General features: G+C 32.6%; 1 long non-coding RNA gene across 4 annotated transcripts; it reads left to right on the top strand.

Moving 5' to 3' along the window:
- The first annotated feature begins 2,770 nt into the window (after window positions 1-2,770).
- LOC108458006 (uncharacterized) lies at window positions 2,771-6,297 on the top strand. Of its 4 annotated transcripts, none has more exons than XR_001867223.2 (6): window positions 2,771-2,998; window positions 3,414-3,517; window positions 4,399-4,455; window positions 5,263-5,395; window positions 5,807-5,902; window positions 5,982-6,297. It is a non-coding gene; the product is annotated as an uncharacterized LOC108458006 (long non-coding RNA). The 4 variants fall into 4 exon arrangements; XR_001867222.2 differs by having other exon boundaries at window positions 2,771-3,239; XR_008281395.1 differs by having other exon boundaries at window positions 2,771-3,298.
- The last annotated feature ends 11,075 nt before the right edge of the window (window positions 6,298-17,372 follow it).

The following is a 17,372-nucleotide window of genomic DNA, read 5'->3' as shown; positions in this document are numbered from 1 at the left end:
CGGGATCACACACGCCATAGGTATTATCTAAGAGATATAGCTACTAACAACCATGGACAACACCATTTAGATACTCAACGAAAATAATTCATTAACATGGGTATGTATTTTTCACTATTTCCACTATCATTCTTTAACATATGTAGTGTTTGCATTAATGGATAAACTGTTTATTTTCTGCGACAAAATACAAGCTTGTCCAACATCGTTTTCATGAAATAATGGAGAACTTGTGTGCCATTAACGGGGCTAGTGTGGCATTCCTCTCTAACATACCCTTCGACTAGTGGACTCAATCGTACGATGGGGGTCTACTATATGGACATATGACAATGAACCTAGCGGAATGCATCAATTTCATATTGAAAGGGAAACATCATTTTTCAGTAACATCGATGATGAAAGAAACATATTTCTGCTTGCCAAAATTATTTCCAAAGCGAGCAAAAAAATATGATAGACAGATAAAGGGCAATCACATTTGGTGCAAAAATGTGATGAAAGAAATTAAAGACAATGCAGAATGAGAAAATTGTATGTCCATGTGTGTCACTCCCATCTAAACCTATCGTTTTGGGTTACGGAGTTTAATAGACCAAAAACAAAGTATTTCTGGGAGAGCGTACTGTGTAAACTTGAGATGACAAACCTGTAACTATGGGAGATTTGACACACTTCGTTATCCATGCGCACATGCAATTGTTCCATGTTTCTCTACACTTTTGGATTGCACGAACTTTTGTGCACAAAGTCTACAAACTAGAACTATAAACCTGTGGCAATTTGAATTCCCACTGATCTTAGATAAGCGTATGTGGTTACTGTATCGAACGTTCCATTCCAGTTGGTATCGAATATTTCGTTGCATCATAAGTCGAAAGGTCGGCTAAATTTTACTCGAATATTCGACAATATGGATATTCAGAGCAGGATAGACCAACTAAGGTTATGTAGTTATTGTAGGAACTCAGGGCATACTCAGTCAAAATGTCCACACTTAGAGGATACATTGAGGGCAGGACCTTGTTAACAAATTTATCCATTTTTTTATAGACAATTCACTACAAAAAAACAGGTTTTTAGAGGCGCTTGGACAAAAAATGCCAATGTAAATCGAGCATTAGCGGCGCTTTTTAAAAAACGCCGCTATAGGTCTAACATTAGCGGCGCTTTTTAAAAAACACCACTATAAGTCTACCATTAGCGGCGATTCTTAAAAAAACACCACTATAGATCGAGCATTAGCGGCGCTTTATAAAAAACGACGTAAAAATTTAAGCACAACGGTCAGAGCTTTAGTTACATTAGCGGCGCTTTTTGAAAAATGCCGCTATAGATTGAAAAAACGCCGCTATAAATCGAGCTTTAGCGGCGTTTTGTCAAAAATACTGCGAAAAACATTTTATCTATCTATTATTATTTATATTAATTAAAATACAATTTATTTTTAATTGAATATTTAAATTCTTCAAAAAAATAATGACATGTAGAAAAAATTTGAAAGTAAAAACATAGAAAATATATGTTAAAATGAAAAATTAAAATACTATTATTTAAAATAATTTTAAATTTTTTAGGTATATGACTGATTATTTTAATTTATATATTAAATAATTTCTTATATAATCATAAAAGAGATAATATTAATTTTAAAATATTGAATTAATTATCATTACAGTTTAGTGTTTATGGTTTAGGGTATATGATTTAGGGTTTAAGGTTTAGGAGTTACTATTTTAAAGTTTATGGATTATGGGTATATGGATTATGGTTTATGGTTTATGATTTATGGTTTAAAGGTTAGGGTTTAAAGTTTAAGGTTTAAAGGTTAGGGGTTAAGGGTTAAGGGTTTAGGCCTAAATCCCCCAAATTATTCATCTTCTATTTATTAAAAATTAATAAATTTTATATTGATATATAAGTGATTAATCTCAAATTTTTTAATATAAATTTTATTGCGATGTAAGTTTAACTTTAAGGTTTCAGTGTTAGCTTCTATAGTTATGACAAGAGTTTAGAGTTTGGGGATTTATGGCACATGGTTTATGGTTTAGGGTTTACTTGAGATTTGTTAAATGCTGAAATTTTATATAGTTAATTAATATTTTTATATTTAAAAATATTTAATCTAAACCATTTGATATATTTAAATATTTAAATATTAGATTTAAAAAATTGATAAAAAATTAATGATTAATATGGATAGGTAACTATCTATTTTGGATAGGACCAAATTATAACATATAAAATGAAATACCAAAATTAAAATCATTCCACATCGAACATCGATAAAATAGTTAATTGTATTTTAGTTAAGAAGAAATATCTCTAATGAAATAGAGATTATATCGAAAAAGAATAATATAAAATCATGATTAACGTCTCAATCTTTAATAGAAATTTGATATGTGAGAGATTGATTGCTTACATTGGATAATTCTAACTTAATAATTAATTATAGCCATTTAATCATTTGTTTTCTTATTAAAATATCGATATTTATCTTGAGAGTACTTGGTCTTTTTTATAAAAATCTAATTTATAAAAAATAGTAATAATAAATGTTTTATAAAATCACTTGACTAATAATTTTTAGCAGACAAAATAGGAGATTTTTAGCAAAATAAAACGGTGACGTTTTGTTTAAAGCGTAAAAGATAAGCAATAGCGGCATTTTTATCAAAAACGCTGCAAAAAATCATTTTACTTTAAACAAAACTATGCCGTTTTGCTCTACTAAAAACCTATTTTGTTTCTCCCATGTAACCCCAAAATCCCTTATTAATTTTATCCCTAAATTTTACCCATTGAAACCCCTAAAATTTCCCCCTAAAATCAGTATCCCCAAAATGCATCTAAATTTTCCCCCAAATCGAAATCCTTCCAACATTTCAATGTCACCATTCTGATCCATAATCCTCAGCATCTTTCTTACTGCATTTCTTGCTTCTCTAAATCTCCATCTCTAAATCTCCATCCCTTTGATTTTCCCCGAATAGTAAGTCTAAGTTCAAATCGAAGCATTTGCAATCTGTTCCCTTATTCATAGGTTATGATGACCTTCTATTTTCATACCTTCGTTTTTCCAACTAATTTTTCCATCAAAGCGAGAAGTAATGGTGTTCGGAAGCTTCAAACAGAGGGGCACTCTTCTACCAAAAGCTCCCAAGGGTTGAGGAAGTAGGATAGCTGTGTTGTTTGATGAGCTTGCTGATCTTCTTCACAATGGCGCCTTGAGAGTAGCTGCCATGAATTCTCTGTTTTCATTTAACATGAATTTATAAAATGGCATATAAGTGTTTGTTACTTTGTCTCTATGTATCGTTCTTTCTAGCATTTTAACGAGTGTAGTATGTTTCATTAGTTTAAAAAATCCGGTGTTTTACGATCTGCCATTTTTTTATCTGTTTTAGAAACTTCTATTTTTTGACTGGCGATGGGAAAGAAAGGGAGTGGATGGTTCTCGACGGTGAAGGAAGTGTTCAAATAATCTCGCAAAGACTTGCCAGACAAAAAAGTAACGTATTTTTTCATTGGTTTTTAGATTTTTTTTTTTGCCTTTTGATGTTTGTTTATCAGGTTGATTTGATTTCCATATTTCCAAGCAAAATCAATGGTACCTTTCAAATTTCTTTTTCATTTTAAGGCAAATTTTTAATAAATGCAGGAAAAAAAGAGAGAAAGTAAACATCTACATCACAATCATCTGGATTTTTGCTTGTATTTATTTGGGTTCTTATCTTTTTGTTGTTAGAACTTGGTTAACTATATAGTGCCCACGTTTGCAAGTACATTACAAATTCTCTTTGATCTTACTCATTTGTGGTCATAATACTAGGAATCTGTTACACCCGAGCTTCATTTTTCTTGAATTATTATTCGAGTTTCATTTTATGTGTTATAAAATTTATGATACCAACAACAAGAAAGGATAGTTTAGTTTTGATGTATATGAAACAGAAAATGACAAAATAAAAATGACAAATAATTCTCATTTTTGGAAAAAAATATTTATATAATCATTCCTGCTATCAGTATTTATTTTTGATCAAATTTACTATCTATTGTGTTATAAAACTCATGTAAGTATGACTGCCTGATCAGTTTCGAAGTTATGGATTGTCGTATCCCTATTTAACGGTTAGTTAGAAATACCAAGGTATGTGAATTTTAAATTCATCTTTTTAACTTGAATATTAACTAATTCAGTAATTTGCATGCGTGTTCATTTGTTATGATTAGTTGTAGAACAATGGTTTTGCTCTATTGTTTTGAGATTAAATAGTTTGTGTAATATATGAGTTGAAGAACAATGGTTTTGCTTAGTTGTACTTCTATTAGTTCATGATCTCATATTAATATGTTTTTTTATTTATTTTTGTTTTCTTTCTCCTGAAGGCTGTAAAGCTACTGCTAAGGTTGGATGCTGAGAATCCGAATTCACATCGCTGTTTGGTATTTAACATTTGCTATTTTGCATTACCATACTGTGCACTTCTATTCATATCTTTTGGTTTTGGTGTCTTGATCATCAATGAGGATGGGTTAATCTTTTTTTTTTTTGGTACAAAGGAGGTCGCGTCTAAAGGGAGGGGTTGCAAATATTAATATTCAAATCCCAAAAGGCTCATTTTATTTAATTTTGTTTTAGCAGGTTATTGAGTTTCCCCATCAAGGATAGTGAATATTGTGGATATTATCAATTTATAAACTGGATTAATTAATGATAGGGCATGAAAATACATGACTTAAAACATGAATCAGAGCTTCAGATCAAATCTCTCAGAAATTCTGCCTAATTAACTTTAGAATTAAATAAATTAATGCAGTTAAACTTGCTATTTCCTGAAGCAGTAACACATTGAATGACTGGAATTTCTTATTTTATTGTCATCTTTGAATATTGTTCACTTTTTCTTCTCATATTGCTATTACTTGTTCATTTTGAAATAAATTTTGCACATAAAATTCACTATCAGAAAAATGTTCTAGGTAGTGTTTTTTTTTTTGGTTGGGGTTGGGAACTTGGGGTGTTACTTTAATTGTGTCTGAGCATCTAAAATAGCATGATTAATCTATTTTGTCTTCTCATCTTTGTCTCCTAAAAGTAAGCCTACAACTATATCATAATATCTTGTAATCCTGTTAAAGCAATTTTCTATGTCTAACCTACTTTAATAATATTGGTAACAACATGATAATATAATGTCTAGATTTGGTTAATATTTTAATACTTCTTTCTTACTTGATATTGTTGTATAGGGGTTTGCAGAAAGTCGAAGTTTTGGAAGTTCAGGTCAGATAGAAGGGATTGTTGTGCTCACAGCTCGTTGAAGTGGGCTGCATCCTGGTACTCGATATTTGGCCAGGGTCATTAATTCCTGTTTTAGCATAGGTAAGATGAAGTTACTATTTTTATCCCATGCTTATGTAGACATGGTTGCTAATACCTTCTCCTATCAAAGCTACTCTTTTCTTTTCTTTATTCTTTTTTTTTAAAAAATAACTTTTTTGTTTTTCTATTTAATGCTTTATGTTGAATTGACTTATATTTCTGCTGGGAGGTGATTGACAATAGCTTAAAGTGTGTGGGTATATTGTTTCTTTGGGGTACAATGAATCGTAGTTTTGCACTAAAGTAACATGCTTATTTTAATTGTGTTTGGGGTACATGAGAGAACTTTAAAGTTAAACATTTCCATGCTATTTCTTAACTATTTCTTATGTTTGGGGTACATGAGAGAACTTTAAAGTTAGACATTTTCATGCTATTTGTTTTTAATTGCTAAGACCTATTGTAATTCAGGTGGTGGCAGCCGATACAAATCTTGTCTTAATCACTAGGGGCATTGAGAAGACTACAAGGGCTTTAGTATTTGAACTTAAGGCTATTTCAAAAGAGGTCTTAATGCTAACCTGCTTTCATGTTTTCTATATTTTACTATTTGAAGGGAATATAATTAGTGTGCTGTGGGTTTTAGGTTGAAGACAGTAAACTTGCTGATGTTGCTGCTTTTAGTGCTGGGAACAACAATGAAATAGGAAATATGATTGCTGAGGCCATGAGTAAAGTTGGCCGAAAGGGTGTAATTACCCTTGAGGCGGGAAACCAAAATAAGGTATCAAATCTCCATCGTAACAACGATGAACCTGTTTGGAGTAGAATGCTTAATTTCGCTGTTGATTAATTATTGAAAAATCCTTAAGATCCTGGTGATATATAAGATTTGCATTTTGCAGTTTAGTGTAACAAAATTTGAACATCATTTTTCAATGAAACGAAGAAAGTTGTATTTACTATTTGCTGTTTTTTATTGGTAGAAAAGTTTTTAACTGAATTTTATTTAAACCGTCGTAATAAATTGAATTTAAACACATTATTTATAAGAAACTAATTTCATAGGAAGTGCTATAGTTGATATTACTATATGAACAAAAAAGTAAACAAATGAAGAAAAATCACTAGAACAACAAATTTTAAGGAACATCAAATGTGAAACATGTAAGAAGGATAAATGCAAAGAAGCGGGATGGTGGTGACTTTTAGCGGTGTTTTTAAGGAAAGCGTCGCTAAACAATGACCTTTAGTGGCATTTTTGGGGAAAGCGCCGCTAAAGGTCATGTTCTTTAGCGGCGTTTGTGGGGAAAGAGCCGCTAAAGGTCACGTTCTTTAGCGGTGTTTTTTTACATAAATACCGCAAAATGTTAGAGGCGTTTTTTGCGGCGCTGCAAATAGTTTTAGCAGCGCTTATAAACCTTAAAAAATGCCGCTAAAAGCTTATTTTGCTGTAGTGATTTGTTAATTTTTTCATTGATATAGATTTTTTGGTAAATTATAAATATCGATATATCAGTCATGTGCAAAACAGAATAATACAATATTAAAATTTGTTCCATTTTTTCGTGGAAACCTAGTTGTCTATATATGTTTTTTTTATATCAAATACTTAATGCATGGAAATAATTGTACCAACATAGGTATTAATACTTTGTTGAGTGTCTTAATATTTTTTGTTTTTTTATCAATTTTTATTAACTTTGAAGCTCAATTTGGTAACGATACAAAAGGTTATGTATCGATACTTTGTTTAGTGTATCAATACATTTGGGTTTTTTTTTTCAAAATTTCTTAACTTTAAAGCTCTAAATGGTACCGATTCCAACTAGAGGTATCGACACTTGGGTCCAATTTATAATATTTTTTTAGTGCCTGGAAGGTAGTTTTAAAAGTTTATCTTTTACAACTATTTCAAACAAATTGTCACTTAAAATTATCAATTTCGTTTCAAAGACAATATTTATTTAAAACCATTATAATTGTAATATCAGTATCAAGCATCAAATTTTACAAGTATGATTTATATGAGAAGACAGAAAAAATATCATCTGCATCGTCGGGCCAAATGTGTGCCACAACATGGTAGGTGTTGGTTGCAAGACGAATTTCTTCTTTGTACAAGTTGGGGTTCCGGTTGATCTGCCACAATTCATTGTGGCAAATTAGAGTTTTTTCAACACTTAACGAGCTTGTTTTCTAGTCATTTAATATTTATTTATTACATTTTCAATTTTATTAGCTTAGATTTAATTTATTGTAAAATAAGCGTTTTTAAGCATGTGAAAAATAAAATAAAATAAAATAAATAAAATAAAGAACACAGAAATTTTACGTGGAAACCCTTTCGGGAAAAAAACCACAGCGTAAGAGAAGAAAATTCACTATGTCAAAAAATTTGAATCAAATACAAGAGGAATAGACTATATCTATTTATAGGCTTGCAAAGCCATATTCTAGTAGGATTGAAACACCTTATCCTAATCAATATAAAATAGATGGAGTTTAATAAGGTTTAAAAACCTTATTCTAAAATAAAATAAAAGAAGTCTAGTTCTATATGGATTTTACTTTTATTTTATTTTCCATCGTATTTTATTTAAATAAGAATTTGGGCCACTTAATTCTAACAATCTCCACATTGACACAAATTCTCAATGAACAAGTTCTTCATCGCGAACTTTCAATAAACAAGTTCTCCATCTCTTCCATAAAACCCCTTAAGGGTTTAACTTCAACAATGAACACCAACCAAGTCTAAGCAATGCTTAAACTTGGTTATAGGAAGTGAATTAGTCATCATATCTGCAGGATTTTCATGAGTACTAATTTTGCTCACAACAATATCACCACGAGCAATAATATCACAAACAAAATGATACCGAATATCAATGTGTTTTGTTCTTTCATGAAACATTTGATCTTTTGTAAGAAAGATGGCACTCATTGTCACAAAATCTCGTCTGATTTGAAGGTCTTCATTGAGTTCACTAAATAGTCCCTTCAACCATATAGCTTCTTTACAAGCCTCAGTAATTGCCATGTACCCAGCTTCAGTGGTAGACAAAGCGACTGTAGTTTGCAAAGTGACTTTCCAACTAGTTGCACAACCTCCAATTGTAAAGACATAACACATGAGAGATCTTCTTCTATCAAGGTCTCCATTAAATCAAGATCAACATACCCTATAACTCCATCTTTAGTTCTTCCAAATCGTAAGCAAACATCGGTAGTGCCTCGTAAGTATCTTAAAATCCATTTGTTGCTTTTCCAATGTTCTTTACCGGATTTGCCATATATCCGCTACTCGACCGATTGCATATGATAAATCTGGACGTGAATAAACCATAGCATACATGAGAGATCCCACTGCACTAGAGTATGGAACATGTGACATGTACTCAATCTCATCATCTGATTGAGGAGACAAGGCTGATGAAAGTCTGAAATGGGCTGCTAAAAGAGTACTAACAGGCTTAGTACTCTTCATATTGAACCTGCAAAGAACTTTCTCAATGTGCCCCTCTGAATTAGGTATAATTTACTTGCTTTTCTATCTCTGAGAATCTCCATACCAAGTATCGTCTTTGCTGGTCCTAAATCTTTCATCTCAAATTCTTCACTTAGTTGGGCTTTAACCTTTCTTATCTCTCATTTATCTTTTGCTGCTATCAACATGCCATCAACATAAAGAAGTAGATACACAAAAGAACCATCACTGTTTTTCTTAAAGTAAACACAACTGTCTAAACTACTTCTTTTGAAATCATGAGAAGTCATAAAGGAATCAAAACTCTTGTACCACTTGTCTTGGTGATTTGTTTCAAACCGTAAAGGGACTTTCTCGACAAGTAAACATAGTCCTCTTTTTCGAGACTATAAAACCCTCTGGTTGTTGCATGTAAATATCTTCCTCAAGTTCTCCATGTAGAAATGTAGTTTTTACATCTAACTGCTCAAGCTCCAAATCATGCATGGCTACAATACCAAGCAAAGCTCGAATCGAACTATGCTTAACAACTGGAGAGAACACATCTGTGAAGTCCACTCTTGGAATTTGACTGTAACCATTTGCAACAAGCCTTGCTTTATATCTGGGTTATTCAACTCCTAGAGTCCCTTCTTTCTTTTTAAACACCCATTGACAACAAACAACCTTTTTACCTTTAGGAAGTTTCACAAGGTCCCATGTTCTATTTTTGTGGAGTGATTCCATCTCTTCTTGCATAGCAAACATCCACTTTTCTGAGTCTTCACAGCTAACCGCCTCAGAATAATTAGATGGCTCTTGATTCGCATCTATATCTTCAGTCACATTTAAAGCATAAGCAATTAGATCAACCTCGGCATACTTCTTTGGATGTTTAATTTCTCTTCTAGTTCTGTTTTTGGCGATAGAGTATTGTGGTGAAAAAGCAACTCTATTCTCAATTTTTGTTCTGGCTTGAAGAGTTGACTCTGTATTAATCTGATGCTCCACCTGCTTTTTTGATTTTCTTTATTGGAAGAGTCTTTAAGAGATAAGTTAGGTAGCATAGCAGTTTCATCAAAAACAACATCTCTGCTAATCACAACTTTTCTATTTTTAGGACACCATAACTTATACCCTTTTACACCAGCTTTATAACCAAGAAAAATGCATTTAATAGATCTCGGTTCCAATTTTCCATTATCAACATGAGCATACGCAGGACACTCAAAAATCTTTGAATCAGAATAATTAACAGGATTACCAGACCATACCTCTTGTGGAGTCTTTTTCTCAATGGCAACAGATGGAGATCGGTTGATCAAAAAACATGCAGTAGAGGCCGCTTTTGCCCAAAATGCCTTCGGTAAGTTGGCATTTGACAACATACATCGAACTTTCTCCATGATCGTTCTGTTCATTCGTTCTGCAACGCCGTTTTACTGTGGAGTATGACGAACTACCAAGTGTCTTATGATCCCTTCTGACTTGCACAATCTATTAAACTCATCAGAACAAAACTATAAGCCATTGTCTGTGCGGAGGTATTTTATCTGTTTTCCCTTCTATTTTTCAATCATAATTTTCCAAGACTTAAATGCGTAAAACACATCGCTTTTCTGCTTCAGGAAAAACGCCCAAACTTTTTTGGAAAAATCATCAATAAAGGTTAGCATATAATTAGTTCCACCTCTTGAAGGCACTCTGGATGGCCCCCACAGATCAGAATGAATATACTCCAATGTTCCCTTCATGTTATAGATTCCTCTAATGAATCAAACTCTCTTTTGCTTCCCAAAAACACAGTGCTCACAGAAATTCAGTTTGCAAATTCCTTGCCCATTAAGAAGTTCTCTTTTGCTTAATTCTGCCATGCCATTCTCACTCATATGCCTTAGGCGCCGCATATGCCAAAGTTTAGTAATATCATCATCTGACAAGGAAGAGGAAGCAACAGCTGCATCACCAGTAACAGTAGAACCCTGTAAAACATATAACTTGAAAATCTTTCTCTGCCTTTTCATCACAACAAGGGACTCTTTGGAAATCTTTAAAACCCCACTTTCAGCTGTGTATCTGTACCCTTTTGAATCAAGAGTACTCAATGAAATTAAATTTCTTTTCAATTCTGGAACATGCCGCACGTCACTAAGTGTTCTGACAACTCCATCAAACATCTTAACTTTAATTGTTCCAACACCTGCGATTTTACATGAAGCATTATTTCCCATCAAAACAACACCTTCAGATACTGTTTCGTAAGTTATAAACCAATCCCGATTGGGACTCATGTGGAAGGTGAAGCCTGAATCAAGTATCCACTCCTCGCTTACTTTAGAATCATTGACAGAAGCGACTAGAAGTTCACCATCGCTGTAGTCTTCTACAACATCAGCTTCACCGGAATTTTCTAGTTGTTTTCCCTTTTGATTCGCAGTCTCCCTTTTAATCTTATTTTGTAGTTTATAGCACTCAAATTTAATGTGCCCTTTCTTCTTGCAGAAGTTACAAGTTTTACCTCTGTTTGAAGACTTCGATCTACCCTTAGATTTACCACGAGGATTCCGTTCCTGTGTCCTACCACGATCATCATCAGCATTCCGATCTTGTCTCCCACGAACAATGAGACCCTCTCTCTGAGAGTCGGGTTTAACCACAAGATGCTTCATCTTATCATACGAGGTTAAAGAATCATAAACCTCATCAACTGTGAGAGACTCGCGGCTATATAAAATCGTATCTCTAAAGGTTGAATAAGACGGGAGCAACGAACAAAGTAGAATCAACTCTAGATCTTCCTTATCATACTGAACCTCCATGGCTTCCAAGTTTGAGAGAATTTCTTTAAACACTGTTAAGTGTTCGTGTACAGACGCACCTTCCTCCAAACGATGAGCATAAAGACCCTACTTCATATGTAACTTGCTTGTTAGAGTTTTCGACATACATATTTGTTCTAGCCTCTTCCATAATGCAGCGGCAGTTTTCTCTTTCATCACATCCTGCAAAATTTCGTTGGACAAATGCAGATGTAATTGTGTTAATACCTTTCGATCCTTACGCTTCTTCTCTTCATCTGTTAATGTCGAAGGCATCTTATCTATCCCTAGCAGGGCATCCTCCAGATCCATCTGTGCAAGAACTGCTTGCATCTTAATTTGCCATAACGCAAATCTGGTGTTGCGATCCAACAGCGAAATTTTATACTTCAAAGACGCCATTACCATGATCGAGATGAATAACTCGGAAGATCTGATACCAATTTGTGAAAAATAAAATAAAATAAAATAAATAAAATAAAGAACACAGAAATTTTAAGTGGAAACCCTTTCGGGAAAAAAAACCACAGGCAGAGGAGAAGAAAATTCACTATGTCGAAAAATTTAAATCAAATACAAGAGGAATAGACTATGTCTATTTATAGGCTTGCAAAGCCATATTCTAGTAGAATTGAAACACCTTATCCTAATCAATATAAAATAGATGGAGTTTAATAAGATTTAAAACCTTATTCTAAAATAAAATAAAAGAAGTCTAGTTCTATATGGATTTTACTTTTATTTTATTTTCCATCGTATTTTATTTAAATAAGCATTTGGGTCACTTAATTCTAACAAAGCATTTTTTGGTGTTTTAATAACCTATGAGGCCAAATCGGACCTTGAAAATGACTAAAGGCTATTTGAATGTGTAGGGTATCAATTCAGGCCCAATAATACAAATAAAGATGCCAGTGTTGCGACACCAGCATGCAGCATCGCGACACCTAACATCAACGCATCTAGGGTGAAAAAAGGTTGATGCCGCAACGTGGGACCTTGATGTTGCGACACCACGATGATTTTATAGAAAAAATAGTTGTTTTTCTTAGACAAAAATTTTAGATTATTTTCTTAATTGGACCTTAAACATTTAATAGTATATTGTATTTATTAGAATCAAAGTGTATTTAAGGTTGTATGGGCACCAAACAACATTTAGCTTATATAAGTCACCTTATAATCTCTTGATAGGGGTTATATGTTAGACCTAGTTAGATAGACAATTTTGTTTTACTTTAGCTTTATTTTAATGTTTGCTTAGTTGGAAATTTTCCATTCCTATGTGAAGACATTTGCGAGCTGAGATTGTTTCGGAACCACGCTTCAATTATTTATCAATGAAGCATTCTCTTTTCTTTTGTTATTTATCTTTTATTAGCCTAGTCAACTAATGTTTGTATGAATATTGGGATAAAATATTGTGCATATTTTATATCTTGCAGGTTTCGGTTATGGATTTGATTTATTAATTAAGTAATTATTTATCTAAAATTGGGTGTTTATTCAAGAGTGCTTAGTATAGTAGGGAGTGACGCCCCTAGTAGAATATCGAGACAGGTGAGACCGAGAGGGTATCCTGTCAAGTATAACTTATGCTAAGCGGTGAGACCGAGAGGGTATTCGTATTCCCAGAAAGAGGTTGAGAGGGTGACTTAGGTGGTAATCCTTAGTGAAGATGAGACCAAAGTGGTAATCCTTAGTGACTTAGGTGGTAATCTTAGCTAAGGGTGGTAAACAACTCAGTTGAGGGTAATTAATGAGTTAATTGATAATTGGGATTTAATCAGTCAGAGGCTGAGAGCTCACATCGTTGACAGTAGGAATAGGAAATTCCATTAGCTTAATTTTGGATTAATTAATTTTATTACTTTAATCAACACTTTAATTTGGATTCACACTACTAACTTGTAACTCGATTAGATTAGTAATTATTTTCAGTAATTAATTTAATAATAAATTTCTCTAATCTGTAATCCTTGGGTATGATCCTCAGAATACTTATCGGTGTTCCATTGTAACACAAATTTATATTACAATTGACATGTTCGGTTATAGATACCGCACTTAATTTATATATATTTATTTATTTGCATGATTTTAACTCTAAACATTCGCACATTTGGAAGCAGTCAACTTGTTTGCGCCGTTGTCGAGAATTGTGACAATGAAAATTGTTATTAAGTTAATTGCTTTGTAAAAGAATATTAATCGAAAAACGAACGAGTTAGATATTTTACTAATTTTTTTTATTTTCATTATTTTATTTTATTTTATTTTATTCAGTTACCTGGTTGACTAATTAATTTAATAATGGATGAAGTTTATTATGAGTTCAATGATAATAGTAGTTGGGATGAGGAACATGAAATGACCCTATGGTACAACGATGAAGTATACAAGGAAAGATTTTACGAAGAATGGGAGATTAAGGGGAACTGTAGATTGCTCATAATGAAGCTTCAACAAGGAAACGAAGTAATGACTCCATTAGATGAGGTTCTGCATGAGGTTCCTAACTTGGATCACGAAGACCCCTGTAGTGCTATCAACCATCCTGAACCAGATTGTACAAAACCATTGAATGGAAATAGTAACGAAGCATCAAGTTGGATGAACATAGCCTCGAAAAACAAATGGAGTTGCGCTTAAAAATACAACATGCCTGAATATTCAGTTCAATAGGACCTGGATTTAATTATGGATGAGGATATATATAAGCAGTTGCGTAAGTAACATAGGAGTAATCAAAGATCAAGATGATGGACTAAAGTCTCAACAAGCCAATGGAATTGTGATATCGGATGTGGAGAAAACGAGCACTCATACAAGTCTCCTTATGAGTCGTATGACCAAGAGGAGTATATGCTCGAATATTCAAACGAGATCTCATGCAATTCACAATAAACATCTTCATGTGAAGTGATTAAACAGTCAATATCCGAGCGGCTAGAGGTAATTTTAGGTCAACTAATGCTAATGATAGAGTTACTCCAACAAATGTACGAATCAATGATCCCATTGGATAAGGTCGAACATGATGCCCAAAACTATGATTATGAGACTTCGAAATTAGATTACAAAAGTCAACAAGAGGTTGGAATCGAAGACGGGAAAGAATTGAAAATCGCCGAAGAAGTCTCCAATCCAATTAACTTAGTCGTAGATGTAGAAATAGATGCAACATTAACCACTAACGTTGAGCTTAAACTGATTCTGAGTGAAGGTGTTAACGAGTTGACACATCTTCTAGCCAAAGTAGAGGAAACGCTAACCGAAGAAATCATACACATGCTCTAAAATGTTGATATATTGCTCGTGAAATTTAGGCCAATCTTCGTCGGTTCTCCTCTGCAAGTCGACCTGGTATAGTGCTTCAACGCCTTGGGATGGCGGCAGAATAGTTTTCTTAAACGCTAACTATCGCATCACTTGATTAGATTCATGCATCTCCACCGTGGCGTAAACTATCAATGGCATCTTCACGTGCCAAACATTGGGATTGACCAAGAATTTGAACGAGATGCATTGTTGAATTCTCGGATCGGAGTATGATATCTATTCAAACTATAGTACGAAATAATAAAGTTTATTACCTACTTAATATTAAATAAATTTTATATAATTAAAAATTTTAAAAAACTAACCTCGGCTTCCAATAGTTGATTTAACAATAGTCGAATATCTTCAAACTCCTCTAGTAGTCCCATATAACTCGAGCTATGATTCCACCTATTCAAATGATTTTTTTTTCAAAAATCAACCTAATTAAATAATATTATGATAACTATATTATAGAATTAATTTGACCTTGTTATGAGTGGAAAAGTATAAGGGTAGTTGGCTTGGGGACATAAAAATGGTAGTCATAACCATGCCCATAACTACAGAAGGAGTATGCAACCACCAATTTTATTTTTTTGTGGTTGTGTTACCCAACACATCTCCCAGTACAACACCACCAACACGGTTGACCCTCAACTGAGTCGGCCAGTTTCTTTCAAGTCAACAAGCTGTAGCAGCCACCTTAAATGTACAAGAGTTTAAGATTTAACGGGGCATTAGAACACCTCTGATTAACTTCAGGATGTACGCTCAGGCGTGTTGTTCTCTTTTAAGGGGACTTGAACTACCGTGGAGATTTTTGAAATTTTCTTGCAACCATTTCATCTCTATTCGGCTACCGAAGAACTTGCCCGACACATTGCCTAACAGTTACTCGCAAGTGCCACTCTAATCGTCAATGACCACTGATCCTGTAATGACTGACCCATTCACCTGTAAACGAGCTGTAATCGAGCGTCTTCAAATGTGATTGTACATTCACCACATGGAAGATGGAATGTGTGTGTCTTGGGTCTCCATTTTTCCACCAATGCGCTGATAAGTTTAAGGTTCAATTTACACCCCTGAGCATACAGGACATGTGGAAGAATCCTGCATCTTCCAAATAAGGTTCAATCATACGCGATGGCCTCGAAGATAGATTATGTAAATATGTCTACAAAATCCAATCTTTGGGTAGATTATAAAAAAAATATTTTTAACTTAATAATGAACTTAAATAAAATTATAAAAATTAAAGATATTTAATTACCATTTTTAATTGAATTGTGAAAATGTGGTTGTCATCGAAATGAATAAGAGTATTTGTCATTCCAAAATTGAATTAAAGTGAGTAAAAATGATAAACAGAATTAAATTAAGACGAATTTGAGAGGATTTTAATTAAAATTCTAGAACTAAATTCTTGAGAGAATTAAGAGAAATGGATTTGAATGAAAAAAATGAGGAAAAGATTTGGATTTATATAGAAATAAAACTAGTCATTTTTTATGGCCATTGACAATTTGACTATTGGAGAATTCGACCATTAGGGAGGTTACCGTTGGGTGAAAACATGTCCAGCTTATCTCTCCAAAATCAGTCTATTCTGGTAAATATACCAAAAATCGCCTAATCACTTAATTATTTTTTTTAAATCGATATTTTTACATAATTTAGCTGAATTTTTAGGTAAAAGAGTTTATTTTAGTAACTTTAATATAAAATGGATAAAAAATTATTTGTTAAAATTATAGTTTAACAATTCAAACAAACAGGATAAAATATACAATGTTTTCGTGATTAAAAAATTAATATAATTTTATTTGAGTTGGACCATCAAATCATTTTTATTTAGTACAATTAAACTGTTGAACGTTCGTTAGAATCTATAAGATCAATTATGTTTAGACCATGTATATCAATATTAGAGTATACCTTTCGGAAATTGAATTATGACTTTAAACAATATTTACAATAATATAATATCAATTTTAAGTAAATTTATTTAGACTTAACCACTAAAACATTATGACAAATTTATATGAAATATAATAAAGACATCAGCACAAACACATGAAAAATAAAATAGTATGAGCACGGTAAGATTCATATTAAATAAATTATTAATATGTAACATTTTGTAAAAACTATTATATTTTAAACACATAAAATATAACACAAATAGGGTGGACTATAAAATATTTATAAATGATATGTCTAAAGCACCGTAAATCAATGGAGTAAAATAGTTCATGCCATAACTTAGTTTAACTCAAAATTCTAAAAATATATATATATATATATAATAATTTTAGATGCAATCAATAGAAATTATAGAGGCTAAATATCAATTTTATACAATATGATATGTGAACTTCAATTTGTTTCAATCTATTCTATGGCAAGAGACAAGTTTTAAAGA

This window comes from Gossypium arboreum, chromosome 4, assembly GCF_025698485.1.
Source record: "Gossypium arboreum isolate Shixiya-1 chromosome 4, ASM2569848v2, whole genome shotgun sequence".
Taxonomy (NCBI): Eukaryota; Viridiplantae; Streptophyta; class Magnoliopsida; order Malvales; family Malvaceae; genus Gossypium; species Gossypium arboreum.
Note: the sequence above shows the minus strand (reverse complement) of the source record. Positions and strands in the feature narration are given on the sequence as shown.